This window comes from Pelophylax lessonae, assembly GCF_965119305.1.
Source record: "Pelophylax lessonae genome assembly, chromosome: 13".
Lineage (NCBI taxonomy): Eukaryota > Metazoa > Chordata > Amphibia > Anura > Ranidae > Pelophylax > Pelophylax lessonae.
In genome coordinates this window covers 86,822,509-86,844,248 of record NC_138780.1, presented here as the reverse complement: position 1 = coordinate 86,844,248, position 21,740 = coordinate 86,822,509, and positions in this window count along the sequence as shown.

Here is a 21,740-nt window from a genome sequence, read left to right as displayed (position 1 = left end):
GCTGCGCGGAAAAGGAGGCAAGGGTGGGTAGAGAGAAAATGACGGTGTAAGGGGCGAGCGGAGGAGAAAACATCCTCCCAGCGACAGCGAGGAGCTATGATGGAGCTCCTGGAGCGGAATATGACATGGAGGGTGCGAAAGAGAGGGGGGAATCGAGAGCTGCGCGGAAAAGGAGGCAAGGGTGGGTAGAGAGAAAATGACGGTGGAAGGGGCGAGCGGAGGAGAAAACATCCTCCCAGCGACAGTGAGGAGCTATGATGGAACTCCTGGAGCGGAATATGACATGGAGGGTGCGAAAGAGAGGGGGGAATCGAGAGCTGCGCGGAAAAGGAGGCAAGGGTGGGTAGAGAGAAAATGACGGTGGAAGGGGCGAGCGGAGGAGAAAACATCCTCCCAGCGACAGCAAGGAGCTATGATGGAGCTCCTGGAGCGGAATATGACATGGAGGGTGTGAAAGAGAGGGGGGAATCGAGAGCTGCGCGGAAAAGGAGGCAAGGGTGGGTAGAGAGAAAATGACGGTGGAAGGGGCAAGCGGAGGAGAAAACTTCCTCCCAGCGACAGTGAGGAGCTATGATTGAACTCCTGGAGCGGAATATGACATGGAGGGTGCGAAAGAGAGGGGGGAATCGAGAGCTGCGCGGAAAAGGAGGCAAGGGTGGGTAGAGAGAAAATGACGGTGGAAGGGGCGAGCGGAGGAGAAAACATCCTCCCAGCGACAGTGAGGAGCTATGATGGAACTCCTGAAGCGGAATATGACATGGAGGGTGCGAAAGAGAGGGGGGAATCGAGAGCTGCGCGGAAAAGGAGGCAAGGGTGGGTAGAGAGAAAATGACGGTGGAAGGGGCAAACGGAGGAGAAAACGTCCTCCCAGCGACAGCAAGGAGCTATGATGGAGCTCCTGGAGCGGAATATGACATGGAGGGTGCGAAAGAGAGGGGGGAATCGAGAGCTGCGCGGAAAAGGAGGCAAGGGTGGGTAGAGAGAAAATGACGGTGGAAGGGGCGAGCGGAGGAGAAAACATCCTCCCAGCGACAGTGAGGAGCTATGATGGAACTCCTGGAGCGGAATATGACATGGAGGGTGCGAAAGAGAGGGGGGAATCGAGAGCTGCGCGGAAAAGGAGGCAAGGGTGGGTAGAGAGAAAATGACGGTGGAAGGGGCGAGCGGAGGAGAAAACATCCTCCCAGCGACAGCAAGGAGCTATGATGGAGCTCCTGGAGCGGAATATGACATGGAGGGTGCGAAAGAGAGGGGGGAATCGAGAGCTGCGCGGAAAAGGAGGCAAGGGTGGGTAGAGGGAAAATGACGGTGGAAGGGGCGAGCGGAGGAGAAAACATCCTCCCAGCGACAGTGAGGAGCTATGATGGAACTCCTGGAGCGGAATATGACATGGAGGGTGCGAAAGAGAGGGGGGAATCGAGAGCTGCGCGGAAAAGGAGGCAAGGGTGGGTAGAGAGAAAATGATGGTGGAAGGGGCGAGCGGAGGAGAAAACATCCTCCCAGCGACAGTGAGGAGCTATGATGGAACTCCTGGAGTGGAATATGACATGGAGGGTGCGAAAGAGAGGGGGGAATCGAGAGCTGCGCGGAAAAGTAGGCAAGGGTGGGTAGAGAGAAAATGACGGTGGAAGGGGCGAGCGGAGGAGAAAACATCCTCCCAGCGACAGCGAGGAGCTATGATGGAGCTCCTGGAGCGGAATATGACATGGAGGGTGCGAAAGAGAGGGGGGAATCGAGAGCTGCGCGGAAAAGTAGGCAAGGGTGGGTAGAGAGAAAATGACGGTGGAAGGGGCGAGCGGAGGAGAAAACATCCTCCCAGCGACAGTGAGGAGCTATGATGGAACTCCTGGAGCGGAATATGACATGGAGGGTGCGAAAGAGAGGGGGGAATCGAGAGCTGCGCGGAAAAGGAGGCAAGGGTGGGTAGAGAGAAAATGACGGTGGAAGGGGCGAGCGGAGGAGAAAACATCCTCCCAGCGACAGCAAGGAGCTATGATGGAGCTCCTGGAGCGGAATATGACATGGAGGGTGCGAAAGAGAGGGGGGAATCGAGAGCTGCGCGGAAAAGGAGGCAAGGGTGGGTAGAGAGAAAATGACGGTGGAAGGGGCAAGCGGAGGAGAAAACTTCCTCCCAGCGACAGTGAGGAGCTATGATGGAACTCCTGGAGCGGAATATGACATGGAGGGTGCGAAAGAGAGGGGGGAATCGAGAGCTGCGCGGAAAAGGAGGCAAGGGTGGGTAGAGAGAAAATGACGGTGGAAGGGGCGAGCGGAGGAGAAAACATCCTCCCAGCGACAGTGAGGAGCTATGATGGAACTCCTGGAGCGGAATATGACATGGAGGGTGCGAAAGAGAGGGGGGAATCGAGAGCTGCGCGGAAAAGGAGGCAAGGGTGGGTAGAGAGAAAATGACGGTGGAAGGGGCGAGCGGAGGAGAAAACATCCTCCCAGCGACAGCAAGGAGCTATGATGGAGCTCCTGGAGCGGAATATGACATGGAGGGTGTGAAAGAGAGGGGGGAATCGAGAGCTGCGCGGAAAAGGAGGCAAGGGTGGGTAGAGAGAAAATGACGGTGGAAGGGGCGAGCGGAGGAGAAAACTTCCTCCCAGCGACAGTGAGGAGCTATGATGGAACTCCTGGAGCGGAATATGACATGGAGGGTGCGAAAGAGAGGGGGGAATCGAGAGCTGCGCGGAAAAGGAGGCAAGGGTGGGTAGAGAGAAAATGACGGTGGAAGGGGCGAGCGGAGGAGAAAACATCCTCCCAGCGACAGTGAGGAGCTATGATGGAACTCCTGGAGCGGAATATGACATGGAGGGTGCGAAAGAGAGGGGGGAATCGAGAGCTGCGCGGAAAAGGAGGCAAGGGTGGGTAGAGAGAAAATGACGGTGGAAGGGGCGAGCGGAGGAGAAAACATCCTCCCAGCGACAGCAAGGAGCTATGATGGAGCTCCTGGAGCGGAATATGACATGGAGGGTGTGAAAGAGAGGGGGGAATCGAGAGCTGCGCGGAAAAGGAGGCAAGGGTGGGTAGAGAGAAAATGACGGTGGAAGGGGCGAGCGGAGGAGAAAACTTCCTCCCAGCGACAGTGAGGAGCTATGATGGAACTCCTGGAGCGGAATATGACATGGAGGGTGCGAAAGAGAGGGGGGAATCGAGAGCTGCGCGGAAAAGGAGGCAAGGGTGGGTAGAGAGAAAATGACGGTGGAAGGGGCGAGCGGAGGAGAAAACATCCTCCCAGCGACAGCAAGGAGCTATGATGGAGCTCCTGGAGCGGAATATGACATGGAGGGTGCGAAAGAGAGGGGGGAATCGAGAGCTGCGCGGAAAAGGAGGCAAGGGTGGGTAGAGAGAAAATGACGGTGGAAGGGGCGAGCGGAGGAGAAAACATCCTCCCAGCGACAGCGAGGAGCTATGATGGAGCTCCTGGAGCAGAATATGACATGGAGGGTGCGAAAGAGAGGGGGGAATCGAGAGCTGCGCGGAGAAGGAGGCAAGGGTGGGTAGAGAGAAAATGACGGTGGAAGGGGCGAGCGGAGGAGAAAACATCCTCCCAGCGACAGTGAGGAGCTATGATGGAACTCCTGGAGCGGAATATGACATGGAGGGTGCGAAAGAGAGGGGGGAATCGAGAGCTGCGCGGAAAAGGAGGCAAGGGTGGGTAGAGAGAAAATGACGGTGGAAGGGGCGAGCGGAGGAGAAAACATCCTCCCAGCGACAGCAAGGAGCTATGATGGAGCTCCTGGAGCGGAATATGACATGGAGGGTGCGAAAGAGAGGGGGGAATCGAGAGCTGCGCGGAAAAGGAGGCAAGGGTGGGTAGAGAGAAAATGACGGTGGAAGGGGCGAGCGGAGGAGAAAACATCCTCCCAGCGACAGTGAGGAGCTATGATGGAACACCTGGAGCGGAATATGACATGGAGGGTGCGAAAGAGAGGGGGGAATCGAGAGCTGCGCGGAAAAGGAGGCAAGGGTGGGTAGAGAGAAAATGATGGTGGAAGGGGCGAGCGGAGGAGAAAACATCCTCCCAGCGACAGTGAGGAGCTATGATGGAACTCCTGGAGCGGAATATGACATGGAGGGTGCGAAAGAGAGGGGGGAATCGAGAGCTGCGCGGAAAAGGAGGCAAGGGTGGGTAGAGAGAAAATGACGGTGTAAGGGGCGAGCGGAGGAGAAAACATCCTCCCAGCGACAGTGAGGAGCTATGATGGAACTCCTGGAGCGGAATATGACATGGAGGGTGCGAAAGAGAGGGGGGAATCGAGAGCTGCGCGGAAAAGGAGGCAAGGGTGGGTAGAGAGAAAATGACGGTGGAAGGGGCGAGCGGAGGAGAAAACATCCTCCCAGCGACAGCAAGGAGCTATGATGGAGCTCCTGGAGCGGAATATGACATGGAGGGTGTGAAAGAGAGGGGGGAATCGAGAGCTGCGCGGAAAAGGAGGCAAGGGTGGGTAGAGAGAAAATGACGGTGGAAGGGGCAAGCGGAGGAGAAAACTTCCTCCCAGCGACAGTGAGGAGCTATGATTGAACTCCTGGAGCGGAATATGACATGGAGGGTGCGAAAGAGAGGGGGGAATCGAGAGCTGCGCGGAAAAGGAGGCAAGGGTGGGTAGAGAGAAAATGACGGTGGAAGGGGCGAGCGGAGGAGAAAACATCCTCCCAGCGACAGTGAGGAGCTATGATGGAACTCCTGAAGCGGAATATGACATGGAGGGTGCGAAAGAGAGGGGGGAATCGAGAGCTGCGCGGAAAAGGAGGCAAGGGTGGGTAGAGAGAAAATGACGGTGGAAGGGGCAAACGGAGGAGAAAACGTCCTCCCAGCGACAGCAAGGAGCTATGATGGAGCTCCTGGAGCGGAATATGACATGGAGGGTGCGAAAGAGAGGGGGGAATCGAGAGCTGCGCGGAAAAGGAGGCAAGGGTGGGTAGAGAGAAAATGACGGTGGAAGGGGCGAGCGGAGGAGAAAACATCCTCCCAGCGACAGTGAGGAGCTATGATGGAACTCCTGGAGCGGAATATGACATGGAGGGTGCGAAAGAGAGGGGGGAATCGAGAGCTGCGCGGAAAAGGAGGCAAGGGTGGGTAGAGAGAAAATGACGGTGGAAGGGGCGAGCGGAGGAGAAAACATCCTCCCAGCGACAGCAAGGAGCTATGATGGAGCTCCTGGAGCGGAATATGACATGGAGGGTGCGAAAGAGAGGGGGGAATCGAGAGCTGCGCGGAAAAGGAGGCAAGGGTGGGTAGAGGGAAAATGACGGTGGAAGGGGCGAGCGGAGGAGAAAACATCCTCCCAGCGACAGTGAGGAGCTATGATGGAACTCCTGGAGCGGAATATGACATGGAGGGTGCGAAAGAGAGGGGGGAATCGAGAGCTGCGCGGAAAAGGAGGCAAGGGTGGGTAGAGAGAAAATGATGGTGGAAGGGGCGAGCGGAGGAGAAAACATCCTCCCAGCGACAGTGAGGAGCTATGATGGAACTCCTGGAGTGGAATATGACATGGAGGGTGCGAAAGAGAGGGGGGAATCGAGAGCTGCGCGGAAAAGGAGGCAAGGGTGGGTAGAGAGAAAATGACGGTGGAAGGGGCGAGCGGAGGAGAAAACATCCTCCCAGCGACAGCGAGGAGCTATGATGGAGCTCCTGGAGCGGAATATGACATGGAGGGTGCGAAAGAGAGGGGGGAATCGAGAGCTGCGCGGAAAAGTAGGCAAGGGTGGGTAGAGAGAAAATGACGGTGGAAGGGGCGAGCGGAGGAGAAAACATCCTCCCAGCGACAGTGAGGAGCTATGATGGAACTCCTGGAGCGGAATATGACATGGAGGGTGCGAAAGAGAGGGGGGAATCGAGAGCTGCGCGGAAAAGGAGGCAAGGGTGGGTAGAGAGAAAATGACGGTGGAAGGGGCGAGCGGAGGAGAAAACATCCTCCCAGCGACAGCAAGGAGCTATGATGGAGCTCCTGGAGCGGAATATGACATGGAGGGTGCGAAAGAGAGGGGGGAATCGAGAGCTGCGCGGAAAAGGAGGCAAGGGTGGGTAGAGAGAAAATGACGGTGGAAGGGGCAAGCGGAGGAGAAAACTTCCTCCCAGCGACAGTGAGGAGCTATGATGGAACTCCTGGAGCGGAATATGACATGGAGGGTGCGAAAGAGAGGGGGGAATCGAGAGCTGCGCGGAAAAGGAGGCAAGGGTGGGTAGAGAGAAAATGACGGTGGAAGGGGCAAGCGGAGGAGAAAACTTCCTCCCAGCGACAGTGAGGAGCTATGATGGAACTCCTGGAGCGGAATATGACATGGAGGGTGCGAAAGAGAGGGGGGAATCGAGAGCTGCGCGGAAAAGGAGGCAAGGGTGGGTAGAGAGAAAATGATGGTGGAAGGGGCGAGCGGAGGAGAAAACATCCTCCCAGCGACAGTGAGGAGCTATGATGGAACTCCTGGAGCGGAATATGACATGGAGGGTGCGAAAGAGAGGGGGGAATCGAGAGCTGCGCGGAAAAGGAGGCAAGGGTGGGTAGAGAGAAAATGACGGTGGAAGGGGCGAGCGGAGGAGAAAACATCCTCCCAGCGACAGCAAGGAGCTATGATGGAGCTCCTGGAGCGGAATATGACATGGAGGGTGTGAAAGAGAGGGGGGAATCGAGAGCTGCGCGGAAAAGGAGGCAAGGGTGGGTAGAGAGAAAATGACGGTGGAAGGGGCGAGCGGAGGAGAAAACTTCCTCCCAGCGACAGTGAGGAGCTATGATGGAACTCCTGGAGCGGAATATGACATGGAGGGTGCGAAAGAGAGGGGGGAATCGAGAGCTGCGCGGAAAAGGAGGCAAGGGTGGGTAGAGAGAAAATGACGGTGGAAGGGGCGAGCGGAGGAGAAAACATCCTCCCAGCGACAGTGAGGAGCTATGATGGAACTCCTGGAGCGGAATATGACATGGAGGGTGCGAAAGAGAGGGGGGAATCGAGAGCTGCGCGGAAAAGGAGGCAAGGGTGGGTAGAGAGAAAATGACGGTGGAAGGGGCGAGCGGAGGAGAAAACATCCTCCCAGCGACAGCAAGGAGCTATGATGGAGCTCCTGGAGCGGAATATGACATGGAGGGTGTGAAAGAGAGGGGGGAATGGAGAGCTGCGCGGAAAAGGAGGCAAGGGTGGGTAGAGAGAAAATGACGGTGGAAGGGGCGAGCGGAGGAGAAAACTTCCTCCCAGCGACAGTGAGGAGCTATGATGGAACTCCTGGAGCGGAATATGACATGGAGGGTGCGAAAGAGAGGGGGGAATCGAGAGCTGCGCGGAAAAGGAGGCAAGGGTGGGTAGAGAGAAAATGACGGTGGAAGGGGCGAGCGGAGGAGAAAACATCCTCCCAGCGACAGTGAGGAGCTATGATGGAACTCCTGGAGCGGAATATGACATTGAGGGTGCGAAAGAGAGGGGGGAATCGAGAGCTGCGCGGAAAAGGAGGCAAGGGTGGGTAGAGAGAAAATGACGGTGAAAGGGGCGAGCGGAGGAGAAAACATCCTCCCAGCGACAGCGAGGAGCTATGATGGAGCTCCTGGAGCGGAATATGACATGGAGGGTGCGAAAGAGAGGGGGGAATCGAGAGCTGCGCGGAAAAGGAGGCAAGGGTGGGTAGAGAGAAAATGACGGTGGAAGGGGCGAGCGGAGGAGAAAACATCCTCCCAGCGACAGTGAGGAGCTATGATGGAACTCCTGGAGCGGAATATGACATGGAGGGTGCGAAAGAGAGGGGGGAATCGAGAGCTGCGCGGAAAAGGAGGCAAGGGTGGGTAGAGAGAAAATGACGGTGGAAGGGGCGAGCGGAGGAGAAAACATCCTCCCAGCGACAGCAAGGAGCTATGATGGAGCTCCTGGAGCGGAATATGACATGGAGGGTGCGAAAGAGAGGGGGGAATCGAGAGCTGCGTGGAAAAGGAGGCAAGGGTGGGTAGAAAGAAAATGACGGTGGATGGGGCGAGCGGAGGAGAAAACATCCTCCCAGCGACAGTGAGGAGCTATGATGGAGCTCCTGGAGCGGAATATGACATGGAGGGTGCGAAAGAGAGGGGGGAATCGAGAGCTGCGTGGAAAAGGAGGCAAGGGTGGGTAGAAAGAAAATGACGGTGGATGGGGCGAGCGGAGGAGAAAACATCCTCCCAGCGACAGCGAGGAGCTATGATGGAGCTCCTGGAGCGGAATATGACATGGAGGGTGCGAAAGAGAGGGGGGAATCGAGAGCTGCGCGGAAAAGGAGGCAAGGGTGGGTAGAGAGAAAATGACGGTGGAAGGGGCGAGCGGAGGAGAAAACATCCTCCCAGCGACAGCGAGGAGCTATGATGGAGCTCCTGGAGCGGAATATGACATGGAGGGTGCGAAAGAGAGGGGGGAATCGAGAGCTGCGCGGAGAAGGAGGCAAGGGTGGGTAGAGAGAAAATGATGGTGGAATGGGCGAGCGGAGGAGAAAACATCCTCCCAGCGACAGCGAGGAGCTATGATGGAGCTCCTGGAGCGGAATATGACATGGAGGGTGCGAAAGAGAGGGGGGAATCGAGAGCTGCGCGGAGAAGGAGGCAAGGGTGGGTAGAGAGAAAATGACGGTGGAAGGGGCGAGCGGAGGAGAAAACATCCTCCCAGCGACAGCGAGGAGCTATGATGGAGCTCCTGGAGCAGAATATGACATGGAGGGTGCGAAAGAGAGGGGGGAATCGAGAGCTGCGCGGAGAAGGAGGCAAGGGTGGGTAGAGAGAAAATGACGGTGGAAGGGGCGAGCGGAGGAGAAAACATCCTCCCAGCGACAGCAAGGAGCTATGATGGAGCTCCTGGAGCGGAATATGACATGGAGGGTGTGAAAGAGAGGGGGGAATCGAGAGCTGCGCGGAAAAGGAGGCAAGGGTGGGTAGAGAGAAAATGACGGTGGAAGGGGCGAGCGGAGGAGAAAACTTCCTCCCAGCGACAGTGAGGAGCTATGATGGAACTCCTGGAGCGGAATATGACATGGAGGGTGCGAAAGAGAGGGGGGAATCGAGAGCTGCGCGGAAAAGGAGGCAAGGGTGGGTAGAGAGAAAATGACGGTGGAAGGGGCGAGCGGAGGAGAAAACATCCTCCCAGCGACAGTGAGGAGCTATGATGGAACTCCTGGAGCGGAATATGACATTGAGGGTGCGAAAGAGAGGGGGGAATCGAGAGCTGCGCGGAAAAGGAGGCAAGGGTGGGTAGAGAGAAAATGACGGTGGAAGGGGCGAGCGGAGGAGAAAACATCCTCCCAGCGACAGCGAGGAGCTATGATGGAGCTCCTGGAGCGGAATATGACATGGAGGGTGCGAAAGAGAGGGGGGAATCGAGAGCTGCGCGGAGAAGGAGGCAAGGGTGGGTAGAGAGAAAATGACGGTGGAAGGGGCGAGCGGAGGAGAAAACATCCTCCCAGCGACAGTGAGGAGCTATGATGGAACTCCTGGAGCGGAATATGACAGGGAGGGTGCGAAAGAGAGGGGGGAATCGAGAGCTGCGCGGAAAAGGAGGCAAGGGTGGGTAGAGAGAAAATGACGGTGGAAGGGGCGAGCGGAGGAGAAAACATCCTCCCAGCGACAGCAAGGAGCTATGATGGAGCTCCTGGAGCGGAATATGACATGGAGGGTGCGAAAGAGAGGGGGGAATCGAGAGCTGCGCGGAAAAGGAGGCAAGGGTGGGTAGAGAGAAAATGACGGTGGAAGGGGCGAGCGGAGGAGAAAACATCCTCCCAGCGACAGCGAGGAGCTATGATGGAGCTCCTGGAGCGGAATATGACATGGAGGGTGCGAAAGAGAGGGGGGAATCGAGAGCTGCGCGGAGAAGGAGGCAAGGGTGGGTAGAGAGAAAATGACGGTGGAAGGGGCGAGCGGAGGAGAAAACATCCTCCCAGCGACAGTGAGGAGCTATGATGGAACTCCTGGAGCGGAATATGACATGGAGGGTGCGAAAGAGAGGGGGGAATCGAGAGCTGCGCGGAAAAGGAGGCAAGGGTGGGTAGAGAGAAAATGACGGTGGAAGGGGCGAGCGGAGGAGAAAACATCCTCCCAGCGACAGCAAGGAGCTATGATGGAGCTCCTGGAGCGGAATATGACATGGAGGGTGCGAAAGAGAGGGGGGAATCGAGAGCTGCGCGGAAAAGGAGGCAAGGGTGGGTAGAGAGAAAATGACGGTGGAAGGGGCAAGCGGAGGAGAAAACTTCCTCCCAGCGACAGTGAGGAGCTATGATGGAACTCCTGGAGCGGAATATGACATGGAGGGTGCGAAAGAGAGGGGGGAATCGAGAGCTGCGCGGAAAAGGAGGCAAGGGTGGGTAGAGAGAAAATGTTGGTGGTAGGGGCGAGCGGAGGAGAAAACTTCCTCCCAGCGACAGTGAGGAGCTATGATGGAACTCCTGGAGCGGAATATGACATGGAGGGTGCGAAAGAGAGGGGGGAATCGAGAGCTGCGCGGAAAAGGAGGCAAGGGTGGGTAGAGAGAAAATGATGGTGGAAGGGGCGAGCGGAGGAGAAAACATCCTCCCAGCGACAGTGAGGAGCTATGATGGAACTCCTGGAGCGGAATATGACATGGAGGGTGCGAAAGAGAGGGGGGAATCGAGAGCTGCGCGGAAAAGGAGGCAAGGGTGGGTAGAGAGAAAATGACGGTGGAAGGGGCGAGCGGAGGAGAAAACATCCTCCCAGCGACAGCAAGGAGCTATGATGGAGCTCCTGGAGCGGAATATGACATGGAGGGTGCGAAAGAGAGGGGGGAATCGAGAGCTGCGCGGAAAAGGAGGCAAGGGTGGGTAGAGAGAAAATGACGGTGGAAGGGGCGAGCGGAGGAGAAAACATCCTCCCAGCGACAGCGAGGAGCTATGATGGAGCTCCTGGAGCGGAATATGACATGGAGGGTGCGAAAGAGAGGGGGGAATCGAGAGCTGCGCGGAGAAGGAGGCAAGGGTGGGTAGAGAGAAAATGACGGTGGAAGGGGCGAGCGGAGGAGAAAACATCCTCCCAGCGACAGTGAGGAGCTATGATGGAACTCCTGGAGCGGAATATGACATGGAGGGTGCGAAAGAGAGGGGGGAATCGAGAGCTGCGCGGAAAAGGAGGCAAGGGTGGGTAGAGAGAAAATGACGGTGGAAGGGGCGAGCGGAGGAGAAAACATCCTCCCAGCGACAGCAAGGAGCTATGATGGAGCTCCTGGAGCGGAATATGACATGGAGGGTGCGAAAGAGAGGGGGGAATCGAGAGCTGCGCGGAAAAGGAGGCAAGGGTGGGTAGAGAGAAAATGACGGTGGAAGGGGCGAGCGGAGGAGAAAACATCCTCCCAGCGACAGCGAGGAGCTATGATGGAGCTCCTGGAGCGGAATATGACATGGAGGGTGCGAAAGAGAGGGGGGAATCGAGAGCTGCGCGGAGAAGGAGGCAAGGGTGGGTAGAGAGAAAATGACGGTGGAAGGGGCGAGCGGAGGAGAAAACATCCTCCCAGCGACAGTGAGGAGCTATGATGGAACTCCTGGAGCGGAATATGACATGGAGGGTGCGAAAGAGAGGGGGGAATCGAGAGCTGCGCGGAAAAGGAGGCAAGGGTGGGTAGAGAGAAAATGACGGTGGAAGGGGCGAGCGGAGGAGAAAACATCCTCCAAACGACAGCAAGGAGCTATGATGGAGCTCCTGGAGCGGAATATGACATGGAGGGTGCGAAAGAGAGGGGGGAATCGAGAGCTGCGCGGAAAAGGAGGCAAGGGTGGGTAGAGAGAAAATGACGGTGGAAGGGGCGAGCGGAGGAGAAAACATCCTCCCAGCGACAGTGAGGAGCTATGATGGAACTCCTGGAGCGGAATATGACATGGAGGGTGCGAAAGAGAGGGGGGAATCGAGAGCTGCGCGGAAAAGGAGGCAAGGGGGGGTAGAGAGAAAATGATGGTGGAAGGGGCGAGCGGAGGAGAAAACATCCTCCCAGCGACAGTGAGGAGCTATGATGGAACTCCTGGAGCGGAATATGACATGGAGGGTGCGAAAGAGAGGGGGGAATCGAGAGCTGCGCGGAAAAGGAGGCAAGGGTGGGTAGAGAGAAAATGACGGTGGAAGGGGCGAGCGGAGGAGAAAACATCCTCCCAGCGACAGCGAGGAGCTATGATGGAGCTCCTGGAGCGGAATATGACATGGAGGGTGCGAAAGAGAGGGGGGAATCGAGAGCTGCGCGGAAAAGGAGGCAAGGGTGGGTAGAGAGAAAATGACGGTGGAAGGGGCGAGCGGAGGAGAAAACATCCTCCCAGCGACAGTGAGGAGCTATGATGGAACTCCTGGAGCGGAATATGACATGGAGGGTGCGAAAGAGAGGGGGGAATCGAGAGCTGCGCGGAAAAGGAGGAAAGGGTGGGTAGAGAGAAAATGACGGTGGAAGGGGCGAGCAGAGGAGAAAAAATCCTCCCAGCGACAGCGAGGAGCTATGATGGAGCTCCTGGAGCGGAATATGACATGGAGGGTGCGAAAGAGAGGGGGGAATCGAGAGCTGCGCGGAGAAGGAGGCAAGGGTGGGTAGAGAGAAAATGACGGTGGAAGGGGCGAGCGGAGGAGAAAACATCCTCCCAGCAACAGCGAGGAGCTATGATGGAGCTCCTGGAGCGGAATATGACATGGAGGGTGCGAAAGAGAGGGGGGAATCGAGAGCTGTGTGGAAAAGGAGGCAAGGGTGGGTAGAAAGAAAATGACGGTGGAAGGGGCGAGCGGAGGAGAAAACATCCTCCCAGCGACAGCGAGGAGCTATGATGGAGCTCCTGGAGCGGAATATGACATGGAGGGTGCGAAAGAGAGGGGGGAATCGAGAGCTGCGCGGAAAAGGAGGAAAGGGTGGGTAGAGAGAAAATGACGGTGGAAGGGGCGAGCAGAGGAGAAAACATCCTCCCAGCGACAGCGAGGAGCTATGATGGAGCTCCTGGAGCGGAATATGACATGGAGGGTTCGAAAGAGAGGGGGGAATCGAGAGCTGCGCGGAGAAGGAGGCAAGGGTGGGTAGAGAGAAAATGACGGTGGAAGGGGCGAGCGGAGGAGAAAACATCCTCCCAGCGACAGCGAGGAGCTATGATGGAACTCCTGGAGCGGAATATGACATGGAGGGTGCGAAAGAGAGGGGGGAATCGAGAGCTGCGCGGAAAAGGAGGCAAGGGTGGGTAGAGAGAAAATGACGGTGGAAGGGGCGAGCGGAGGAGAAAACTTCCTCCCAGCGACAGTGAGGAGCTATGATGGAACTCCTGGAGCGGAATATGACATGGAGGGTGCGAAAGAGAGGGGGGAATCGAGAGCTGCGCGGAAAAGGAGGCAAGGGTGGGTAGAGAGAAAATGACGGTGGAAGGGGCGAGCGGAGGAGAAAACATCCTCCCAGCGACAGTGAGGAGCTATGATGGAACTCCTGGAGCGGAATATGACATGGAGGGTGCGAAAGAGAGGGGGGAATCGAGAGCTGCGCGGAAAAGGAGGCAAGGGTGGGTAGAGAGAAAATGACGGTGGAAGGGGCGAGCGGAGGAGAAAACATCCTCCCAGCGACAGTGAGGAGCTATGATGGAACTCCTGGAGCGGAATATGACATGGAGGGTGCGAAAGAGAGGGGGGAATCGAGAGCTGCGCGGAAAAGGAGGCAAGGGTGGGTAGAGAGAAAATGACGGTGGAAGGGGCGAGCGGAGGAGAAAACATCCTCCCAGCGACAGCAAGGAGCTATGATGGAGCTCCTGGAGCGGAATATGACATGAAGGGTGCGAAAGAGAGGGGGGAATCAAGAGCTGCGCGGAAAAGGAGGCAAGGGTGGGTAGAGAGAAAATGACGGTGGAAGGGGCAAGCGGAGGAGAAAACTTCCTCCCAGCGACAGTGAGGAGCTATGATGGAACTCCTGGAGCGGAATATGACATGGAGGGTGCGAAAGAGAGGGGGGAATCGAGAGCTGCGCGGAAAAGGAGGCAAGGGTGGGTAGAGAGAAAATGACGGTGGAAGGGGCGAGCGGAGGAGAAAACTTCCTCCCAGCGACAGTGAGGAGCTATGATGGAACTCCTGGAGCGGAATATGACATGGAGGGTGCGAAAGAGAGGGGGGAATCGAGAGCTGCGCGGAAAAGGAGGCAAGGGTGGGTAGAGAGAAAATGACGGTGGAAGGGGCGAGCGGAGGAGAAAACATCCTCCCAGCGACAGCAAGGAGCTATGATGGAGCTCCTGGAGCGGAATATGACATGGAGGGTGCGAAAGAGAGGGGGGAATCGAGAGCTGCGCGGAAAAGGAGGCAAGGGTGGGTAGAGAGAAAATGACGGTGGAAGGGGCGAGCGGAGGAGAAAACATCCTCCCAGCGACAGCGAGGAGCTATGATGGAGCTCCTGGAGCGGAATATGACATGGAGGGTGCGAAAGAGAGGGGGGAATCGAGAGCTGCGCGGAGAAGGAGGCAAGGGTGGGTAGAGAGAAAATGACGGTGGAAGGGGCGAGCGGAGGAGAAAACATCCTCCCAGCGACAGTGAGGAGCTATGATGGAACTCCTGGAGCGGAATATGACATGGAGGGTGCGAAAGAGAGGGGGGAATCGAGAGCTGCGCGGAAAAGGAGGCAAGGGTGGGTAGAGAGAAAATGACGGTGGAAGGGGCGAGCGGAGGAGAAAACATCCTCCCAGAGACAGCAAGGAGCTATGATGGAGCTCCTGGAGCGGAATATGACATGGAGGGTGCGAAAGAGAGGGGGGAATCGAGAGCTGCGCGGAGAAGGAGGCAAGGGTGGGTAGAGAGAAAATGACGGTGGAAGGGGCGAGCGGAGGAGAAAACATCCTCCCAGCGACAGCGAGGAGCTATGATGGAGCTCCTGGAGCGGAATATGACATGGAGGGTGCGAAAGAGAGGGGGGAATCGAGAGCTGCGCGGAGAAGGAGGCAAGGGTGGGTAGAGAGAAAATGACGGTGGAAGGGGCGAGCGGAGGAGAAAACATCCTCCCAGCGACAGTGAGGAGCTATGATGGAACTCCTGGAGCGGAATATGACATGGAGGGTGCGAAAGAGAGGGGGGAATCGAGAGCTGCGCGGAAAAGGAGGCAAGGGTGGGTAGAGAGAAAATGACGGTGGAAGGGGCGAGCGGAGGAGAAAACATCCTCCCAGCGACAGCAAGGAGCTATGATGGAGCTCCTGGAGCGGAATATGACATGGAGGGTGCGAAAGAGAGGGGGGAATCGAGAGCTGCGCGGAAAAGGAGGCAAGGGTGGGTAGAGAGAAAATGACGGTGGAAGGGGCGAGCGGAGGAGAAAACATCCTCCCAGCGACAGTGAGGAGCTATGATGGAACTCCTGGAGCGGAATATGACATGGAGGGTGCGAAAGAGAGGGGGGAATCGAGAGCTGCGCGGAAAAGGAGGCAAGGGTGGGTAGAGAGAAAATGACGGTGGAAGGGGCGAGCGGAGGAGAAAACATCCTCCCAGCGACAGTGAGGAGCTATGATGGAACTCCTGGAGCGGAATATGACATTGAGGGTGCGAAAGAGAGGGGGGAATCGAGAGCTGCGCGGAAAAGGAGGCAAGGGTGGGTAGAGAGAAAATGACGGTGGAAGGGGCGAGCGGAGGAGAAAACATCCTCCCAGCGACAGCGAGGAGCTATGATGGAGCTCCTGGAGCGGAATATGACATGGAGGGTGCGAAAGAGAGGGGGGAATCGAGAGCTGCGCGGAAAAGGAGGCAAGGGTGGGTAGAGAGAAAATGACGGTGGAAGGGGCGAGCGGAGGAGAAAACATCCTCCCAGCGACAGTGAGGAGCTATGATGGAACTCCTGGAGCGGAATATGACATGGAGGGTGCGAAAGAGAGGGGGGAATCGAGAGCTGCGCGGAAAAGGAGGCAAGGGTGGGTAGAGAGAAAATGACGGTGGAAGGGGCGAGCGGAGGAGAAAACATCCTCCCAGCGACAGCAAGGAGCTATGATGGAGCTCCTGGAGCGGAATATGACATGGAGGGTGCGAAAGAGAGGGGGGAATCGAGAGCTGCGTGGAAAAGGAGGCAAGGGTGGGTAGAAAGAAAATGACGGTGGATGGGGCGAGCGGAGGAGAAAACATCCTCCCAGCGACAGTGAGGAGCTATGATGGAGCTCCTGGAGCGGAATATGACATGGAGGGTGCGAAAGAGAGGGGGGAATCGAGAGCTGCGTGGAAAAGGAGGCAAGGGTGGGTAGAAAGAAAATGACGGTGGATGGGGCGAGCGGAGGAGAAAACATCCTCCCAGCGACAGCGAGGAGCTATGATGGAGCTCCTGGAGCGGAATATGACATGGAGGGTGCGAAAGAGAGGGGGGAATCGAGAGCTGCGCGGAAAAGGAGGCAAGGGTGGGTAGAGAGAAAATGACGGTGGAAGGGGCGAGCGGAGGAGAAAACATCCTCCCAGCGACAGCGAGGAGCTATGATGGAGCTCCTGGAGCGGAATATGACATGGAGGGTGCGAAAGAGAGGGGGGAATCGAGAGCTGCGCGGAGAAGGAGGCAAGGGTGGGTAGAGAGAAAATGATGGTGGAATGGGCGAGCGGAGGAGAAAACATCCTCCCAGCGACAGCGAGGAGCTATGATGGAGCTCCTGGAGCGGAATATGACATGGAGGGTGCGAAAGAGAGGGGGGAATCGAGAGCTGCGCGGAGAAGGAGGCAAGGGTGGGTAGAGAGAAAATGACGGTGGAAGGGGCGAGCGGAGGAGAAAACATCCTCCCAGCGACAGCGAGGAGCTATGATGGAGCTCCTGGAGCAGAATATGACATGGAGGGTGCGAAAGAGAGGGGGGAATCGAGAGCTGCGCGGAGAAGGAGGCAAGGGTGGGTAGAGAGAAAATGACGGTGGAAGGGGCGAGCGGAGGAGAAAACATCCTCCCAGCGACAGCAAGGAGCTATGATGGAGCTCCTGGAGCGGAATATGACATGGAGGGTGTGAAAGAGAGGGGGGAATCGAGAGCTGCGCGGAAAAGGAGGCAAGGGTGGGTAGAGAGAAAATGACGGTGGAAGGGGCGAGCGGAGGAGAAAACTTCCTCCCAGCGACAGTGAGGAGCTATGATGGAACTCCTGGAGCGGAATATGACATGGAGGGTGCGAAAGAGAGGGGGGAATCGAGAGCTGCGCGGAAAAGGAGGCAAGGGTGGGTAGAGAGAAAATGACGGTGGAAGGGGCGAGCGGAGGAGAAAACATCCTCCCAGCGACAGTGAGGAGCTATGATGGAACTCCTGGAGCGGAATATGACATTGAGGGTGCGAAAGAGAGGGGGGAATCGAGAGCTGCGCGGAAAAGGAGGCAAGGGTGGGTAGAGAGAAAATGACGGTGGAAGGGGCGAGCGGAGGAGAAAACATCCTCCCAGCGACAGCGAGGAGCTATGATGGAGCTCCTGGAGCGGAATATGACATGGAGGGTGCGAAAGAGAGGGGGGAATCGAGAGCTGCGCGGAGAAGGAGGCAAGGGTGGGTAGAGAGAAAATGACGGTGGAAGGGGCGAGCGGAGGAGAAAACATCCTCCCAGCGACAGTGAGGAGCTATGATGGAACTCCTGGAGCGGAATATGACAGGGAGGGTGCGAAAGAGAGGGGGGAATCGAGAGCTGCGCGGAAAAGGAGGCAAGGGTGGGTAGAGAGAAAATGACGGTGGAAGGGGCGAGCTGAGGAGAAAACATCCTCCCAGCGACAGCAAGGAGCTATGATGGAGCTCCTGGAGCGGAATATGACATGGAGGGTGCGAAAGAGAGGGGGGAATCGAGAGCTGCGCGGAAAAGGAGGCAAGGGTGGGTAGAGAGAAAATGACGGTGGAAGGGGCGAGCGGAGGAGAAAACATCCTCCCAGCGACAGCGAGGAGCTATGATGGAGCTCCTGGAGCGGAATATGACATGGAGGGTGCGAAAGAGAGGGGGGAATCGAGAGCTGCGCGGAGAAGGAGGCAAGGGTGGGTAGAGAGAAAATGACGGTGGAAGGGGCGAGCGGAGGAGAAAACATCCTCCCAGCGACAGTGAGGAGCTATGATGGAACTCCTGGAGCGGAATATGACATGGAGGGTGCGAAAGAGAGGGGGGAATCGAGAGCTGCGCGGAAAAGGAGGCAAGGGTGGGTAGAGAGAAAATGACGGTGGAAGGGGCGAGCGGAGGAGAAAACATCCTCCCAGCGACAGCAAGGAGCTATGATGGAGCTCCTGGAGCGGAATATGACATGGAGGGTGCGAAAGAGAGGGGGGAATCGAGAGCTGCGCGGAAAAGGAGGCAAGGGTGGGTAGAGAGAAAATGACGGTGGAAGGGGCAAGCGGAGGAGAAAACTTCCTCCCAGCGACAGTGAGGAGCTATGATGGAACTCCTGGAGCGGAATATGACATGGAGGGTGCGAAAGAGAGGGGGGAATCGAGAGCTGCGCGGAAAAGGAGGCAAGGGTGGGTAGAGAGAAAATGTTGGTGGTAGGGGCGAGCGGAGGAGAAAACTTCCTCCCAGCGACAGTGAGGAGCTATGATGGAACTCCTGGAGCGGAATATGACATGGAGGGTGCGAAAGAGAGGGGGGAATCGAGAGCTGCGCGGAAAAGGAGGCAAGGGTGGGTAGAGAGAAAATGATGGTGGAAGGGGCGAGCGGAGGAGAAAACATCCTCCCAGCGACAGTGAGGAGCTATGATGGAACTCCTGGAGCGGAATATGACATGGAGGGTGCGAAAGAGAGGGGGGAATCGAGAGCTGCGCGGAAAAGGAGGCAAGGGTGGGTAGAGAGAAAATGACGGTGGAAGGGGCGAGCGGAGGAGAAAACATCCTCCCAGCGACAGCAAGGAGCTATGATGGAGCTCCTGGAGCGGAATATGACATGGAGGGTGCGAAAGAGAGGGGGGAATCGAGAGCTGCGCGGAAAAGGAGGCAAGGGTGGGTAGAGAGAAAATGACGGTGGAAGGGGCGAGCGGAGGAGAAAACATCCTCCCAGCGACAGCGAGGAGCTATGATGGAGCTCCTGGAGCGGAATATGACATGGAGGGTGCGAAAGAGAGGGGGGAATCGAGAGCTGCGCGGAGAAGGAGGCAAGGGTGGGTAGAGAGAAAATGACGGTGGAAGGGGCGAGCGGAGGAGAAAACATCCTCCCAGCGACAGTGAGGAGCTATGATGGAACTCCTGGAGCGGAATATGACATGGAGGGTGCGAAAGAGAGGGGGGAATCGAGAGCTGCGCGGAAAAGGAGGCAAGGGTGGGTAGAGAGAAAATGACGGTGGAAGGGGCGAGCGGAGGAGAAAACATCCTCCAAACGACAGCAAGGAGCTATGATGGAGCTCCTGGAGCGGAATATGACATGGAGGGTGCGAAAGAGAGGGGGGAATCGAGAGCTGCGCGGAAAAGGAGGCAAGGGTGGGTAGAGAGAAAATGACGGTGGAAGGGGCGAGCGGAGGAGAAAACATCCTCCCAGCGACAGTGAGGAGCTATGATGGAACTCCTGGAGCGGAATATGACATGGAGGGTGCGAAAGAGAGGGGGGAATCGAGAGCTGCGCGGAAAAGGAGGCAAGGGGGGGTAGAGAGAAAATGATGGTGGAAGGGGCGAGCGGAGGAGAAAACATCCTCCCAGCGACAGTGAGGAGCTATGATGGAACTCCTGGAGCGGAATATGACATGGAGGGTGCGAAAGAGAGGGGGGAATCGAGAGCTGCGCGGAAAAGGAGGCAAGGGTGGGTAGAGAGAAAATGACGGTGGAAGGGGCGAGCGGAGGAGAAAACATCCTCCCAGCGACAGCGAGGAGCTATGATGGAGCTCCTGGAGCGGAATATGACATGGAGGGTGCGAAAGAGAGGGGGGAATCGAGAGCTGCGCGGAAAAGGAGGCAAGGGTGGGTAGAGAGAAAATGACGGTGGAAGGGGCGAGCGGAGGAGAAAACATCCTCCCAGCGACAGTGAGGAGCTATGATGGAACTCCTGGAGCGGAATATGACATGGAGGGTGCGAAAGAGAGGGGGGAATCGAGAGCTGCGCGGAAAAGGAGGAAAGGGTGGGTAGAGAGAAAATGACGGTGGAAGGGGCGAGCAGAGGAGAAAAAATCCTCCCAGCGACAGCGAGGAGCTATGATGGAGCTCCTGGAGCGGAATATGACATGGAGGGTGCGAAAGAGAGGGGGGAATCGAGAGCTGCGCGGAGAAGGAGGCAAGGGTGGGTAGAGAGAAAATGACGGTGGAAGGGGCGAGCGGAGGAGAAAACATCCTCCCAGCAACAGCGAGGAGCTATGATGGAGCTCCTGGAGCGGAATATGACATGGAGGGTGCGAAAGAGAGGGGGGAATCGAGAGCTGTGTGGAAAAGGAGGCAAGGGTGGGTAGAAAGAAAATGACGGTGGAAGGGGCGAGCGGAGGAGAAAACATCCTCCCAGCGACAGCGAGGAGCTATGATGGAGCTCCTGGAGCGGAATATGACATGGAGGGTGCGAAAGAGAGGGGGGAATCGAGAGCTGCGCGGAAAAGGAGGAAAGGGTGGGTAGAGAGAAAATGACGGTGGAAGGGGCGAGCAGAGGAGAAAACATCCTCCCAGCGACAGCGAGGAGCTATGATGGAGCTCCTGGAGCGGAATATGACATGGAGGGTTCGAAAGAGAGGGGGGAATCGAGAGCTGCGCGGAGAAGGAGGCAAGGGTGGGTAGAGAGAAAATGACGGTGGAAGGGGCGAGCGGAGGAGAAAACATCCTCCCAGCGACAGCGAGGAGCTATGATGGAACTCCTGGAGCGGAATATGACATGGAGGGTGCGAAAGAGAGGGGGGAATCGAGAGCTGCGCGGAAAAGGAGGCAAGGGTGGGTAGAGAGAAAATGACGGTGGAAGGGGCGAGCGGAGGAGAAAACTTCCTCCCAGCGACAGTGAGGAGCTATGATGGAACTCCTGGAGCGGAATATGACATGGAGGGTGCGAAAGAGAGGGGGGAATCGAGAGCTGCGCGGAAAAGGAGGCAAGGGTGGGTAGAGAGAAAATGACGGTGGAAGGGGCGAGCGGAGGAGAAAACATCCTCCCAGCGACAGTGAGGAGCTATGATGGAACTCCTGGAGCGGAATATGACATGGAGGGTGCGAAAGAGAGGGGGGAATCGAGAGCTGCGCGGAAAAGGAGGCAAGGGTGGGTAGAGAGAAAATGACGGTGGAAGGGGCGAGCGGAGGAGAAAACATCCTCCCAGCGACAGTGAGGAGCTATGATGGAACTCCTGGAGCGGAATATGACATGGAGGGTGCGAAAGAGAGGGGGGAATCGAGAGCTGCGCGGAAAAGGAGGCAAGGGTGGGTAGAGAGAAAATGACGGTGGAAGGGGCGAGCGGAGGAGAAAACATCCTCCCAGCGACAGCAAGGAGCTATGATGGAGCTCCTGGAGCGGAATATGACATGAAGGGTGCGAAAGAGAGGGGGGAATCAAGAGCTGCGCGGAAAAGGAGGCAAGGGTGGGTAGAGAGAAAATGACGGTGGAAGGGGCAAGCGGAGGAGAAAACTTCCTCCCAGCGACAGTGAGGAGCTATGATGGAACTCCTGGAGCGGAATATGACATGGAGGGTGCGAAAGAGAGGGGGGAATCGAGAGCTGCGCGGAAAAGGAGGCAAGGGTGGGTAGAGAGAAAATGACGGTGGAAGGGGCGAGCGGAGGAGAAAACTTCCTCCCAGCGACAGTGAGGAGCTATGATGGAACTCCTGGAGCGGAATATGACATGGAGGGTGCGAAAGAGAGGGGGGAATCGAGAGCTGCGCGGAAAAGGAGGCAAGGGTGGGTAGAGAGAAAATGACGGTGGAAGGGGCGAGCGGAGGAGAAAACATCCTCCCAGCGACAGCAAGGAG